We start from the raw sequence: 3,993 nt of genomic DNA, 5'->3' as shown, positions 1-3,993 counted from the left end.
GATTGTAATGGAATAAATATTTCATGCTAAACTAATTCGCACATTAAGATACAAAACTATAATTAGGTAAATACAAAGAAGTAGGAAAAGGCATTTCCCTTCTAAAAAAAATACCCTGCCAAAAAAAATACCATAGCTCAAAATTTTAGGGTATTTGTGGGATTTTCGTTGGCAACATTGTTAATAATTGACAGCTGTATTCTATTGTGAATGAAAAATAAGAACAGTGATAGCCGTTTTACGTTTAAATGTAAACAAGGTTATTTTGAAAGGCGACGATTAAAGATAAAAAGTAAGTAATTTTAGTATTTTGCATTGCCTTCTAAACGAAAATTAATATCTTTGTTTTAATTTCAGATGGCTGGCAGAAAAAAGCGTTCAGGGTGGACTTTAAAGGATGAGTTGGAGCCGCTGGAAAAGTGGGAGGCACGTTCCGACGACTTCCGGCGTGCAAAGCGAAATGCTCATATATACAATTTCGCAGGAAGTGGCACAAAAATACACCGCCGAGGAAATTCACTGCAAAGTGAATAACATGACAAAGAAATACAAGTGAGTTTTTTCAATAATTACATTTCTTCTTTTAACACATTAATAACTCTACTTTCACAAAGGAGAAAACCAATATTGGTCCTTCTGGTGGTAGTCCCTCGCCTTGGAGACATTATAATGCTGTGCATCGCATAGTAGAGTGTACTGCTGTTAATTCGACTTTGTACATAGAGACATATTCCGAGGTGAGCTAATTTATTTTATTTCATTTTCATTTTAGTTCATTTTTTTTAGAATTCAACATTAACCCAATTGTTGCCGCCGTCCGACCCATCATTATCACCTCCGTTGCCATCGCCATCATGTCCGTTGCCATCACAATCATGTCCGATGCCGTCACCATCACCTTCATCTGCAACAAGAAAACGTAATTTTAGCGCCGAGTTGTTAAAGGTTTTAAATAAACAAACTGACATATTGGAAAGGGTAGCGGATGAAACAAAGCACGTTTCAGAGGAAATAATTCGGACTGTTCGACAGCACAATAATTTGTCTGAAAGATTTTTAACCCTTATGGAGAAAATCGCAGAGAAACTTTAAGTTTCAAATAATTTTATCGTTTTTTTCTAGTTTGAAATATTTTGTTATCCCAAAAAAAAAATAAAATAAAATACATAATTGTATCGTTTTTTCTAGTCCTAAACCATTAGTCTTAAAGCATTATATAATGTAGCAAAAAAATGAATTTAAATAAAAAATGATCTCTTTAAAAAATTGATGTTTGTAATTATGTGTACAAATATTTGTTTTCTGCTACTCAATACATCTATGCTCACGAAAACTCAGAGCTATTGCATTTCTAATATCCGATGCTGTTACATCATTTTCCCCAGTTCTTGTAGTGTGATGTGGTTGAATTTCTGTAATTATTTCTGCAGCATCTTAGATCCACGAAGAAGGAATTTCATCATTTTCAATTTTTAGGAAATTGTGGAAAATACAGCATGCATGTATAATAACGTTAACGTCTTTTGGAGCTACCGGTAAACCTCTGCCAATTTTTCTAAATCGGGCTTTTAGTTGACCGAAAGCATTCTCTATAACTCTGCGACATTTGGATAAACGATAGTTAAATGTTTTTTCTAACACTGGTTGATTAGGTGAGTATGGAAAAGGCTTCATCATGTAACGCGACAATCGAAAGGCTGAATCATTTGATGCTCTGAGAAAAAATATCAGCGGTTTTATGAAATTTCTTTAAGGAACTACCTTCAAAAATGTAAGAATCGTTATTTCTTCCAGTTGACCCAACATGTATATATGTAAATTTTGATCTATAAAATAGTGAAAGGGTTTATTTAAATATTTTCAATAAGTATATGAAATTTACCTATAGTCGCAACTTGCCAGCAGAACAACCGAATACTACCCCCTTATAATTGTAATAATCGATCGCATCGTCCTTTTTCGGTTGAACCTCAATGTGGCAGCCATCTATTGCTCCAAAACATTGCGGAAAACCAAGGTGTGCAAAACCTTGTACATTTCGTTCTACTTCTTCTGTGCTTGGGGGATAGGAATTGATGCAGTCCGATAAATTTGTGCACACAGCTTTGCAAAAATCCACAACTATTTCCCCAACTGTGGTGCGTCCTACGCCAAATAAACTTGCTACAGTTCTGTATTCCGCTGAAGAACCTAACGCATACAACGCAATAGCCACTCTTTTCTGAAGTGGAATGCAAAGTCGCATGTTGTTGTTGAACTTTCCGATTTCCTTAACCTTTTCACATACTTTGTGAAAAGCTTCTTTATTTATTTACACGAATGTTTTCTTTACATCGGATGTCATCCATCTTTTTGACATCGTACTCCCAAAAAGTGCCATTGCGGTCCTTTTATTAATAACATATATGTATAAATGAGGGGTATAAAATATTAATATTCAATATAGAATATATTAAACTTACAAATTTCCAGGCGCTTCTTTCCCTTATTTCTGAAGACGCCACTTTGGTACTAGTTTCCAGTATCGCTTTTGTCAATTCATTCATCAATTTAATCTTTTGAAGCGGTTTTAATAGTAATGTATTTATACTTTTGTTTAACAAATTGTGGTTTTGCACCATCTGTGCGGCTAACAATCGCAATGCTTGTCTTCTATCCATTTTTGTTTTAGCAAATTGAAAATGTTATTAATATGCCAATCAGATGTTCGCTAACTCGCATCGCTGGTGTCTGTCACCTATAAATTTGGATCTGATTAAGTGCGCAGTTAATCAGGGTTAACGCTGTCGTCTGTCAAGGCTATAACACCAACGCACACTTTCGGGTTATTTTTTGTGTACCTAAATGCGATGAAAAAAAGTTTCTTTCATTTCTTGATTTATTTGAATGAGTGCGAAGGAGAAAACATACTTGTCAATAGTGCTAAAAGAAAATCCCAAAAAGGGTAATAAAAAACGATTGAAAACGCATGTCATTCGTGCTCGTAAAACAAGAAGGTAAGTAATTGAATTTTATTTATTTATTTATTTATTAACGCACTCAACAATTATACGAGTACATAGATTTTTTTTCTTTTACATGTTGAGTATTAAGAGGGAAATTTTCGAAGAATATCAATACTTTGAAGAAAAGAAAATAATAACAAATGTTAGAATTAGTTAAGTCAGTCACTTCTTTATTTATTCATTTATTTATTTATCAGAATATCAGGCAAGAATTAAACGTTTAGCCTCACTTTTAATTTTTTCAACAGACATGTCGAAAACATTGGTACGGTCAGCATACTCATTAATTACATTCGCGATTCTATAGGTCGGTGCACGAGTGTTGTATCTCGATCTAACTATTGGTACTTCAATAACTCTTGACTTTCGCAAGTTTACTTTGTACTCAACGAACTCAAATATTTCCACCAACTCTGGAACATTCCAATGTCCATTAAAGATATTAGCTCCGGTGCAGAAAGTTAGATATTTTATTCTATTGGCCAGTGTGGGATTATTAGATTCTAGTGCATCAATTGCACCTCTTGAGTCTTTACTCATATTGTGACGATATTTTAAGTGTCTGTTAAACTTTTTTTGTACTGGCTCCAATTTATCAATTTGATAACTATAGATTGGATCCCAGACTACACATCCATACTCCAGCACTGGCCTCACTAATGCAATGAACGGACCAATCAGCGTACTACCATTCTCAAAATCTTTACTTGTTCTCAACAGGCTACCAAGGATCTTATTGGCTTTGGCTACAATATTACTTATGTGACCAACAAATGTGAGTTTACTGTCCATATGTATTTCAATATCTTTTATTGACCCTGTTTGTTTAACTATATCCTTACCCATATAATAAAAGTGTTGATTAACTTCAGATTTACGGCTATATCACTGTGAAACATTTTTGGGATTATTGTCTGAGGGGTGAGAGATTCCAAGTCAGGGTGATGGTACTAGGTCAGTATAGTAAACCCCTCAAAGGGTTTGGCGT

At 34.3% G+C, this 3,993-nt stretch overlaps 1 pseudogene; it reads right to left on the bottom strand.

The window, feature by feature from the left end:
* Positions 1–782: 782 nt before the first annotated feature.
* On the bottom strand, positions 783–2,381 carry LOC120781930 (annotated as a pseudogene).
* Positions 2,382–3,993: the final 1,612 nt, after the last annotated feature.

The sequence above is a fragment of the Bactrocera tryoni genome, unplaced genomic scaffold, assembly GCF_016617805.1.
Source record: "Bactrocera tryoni isolate S06 unplaced genomic scaffold, CSIRO_BtryS06_freeze2 scaffold_721, whole genome shotgun sequence".
NCBI lineage: Eukaryota > Metazoa > Arthropoda > Insecta > Diptera > Tephritidae > Bactrocera > Bactrocera tryoni.
This window is presented reverse-complemented; position numbering and strand designations above follow the sequence as displayed.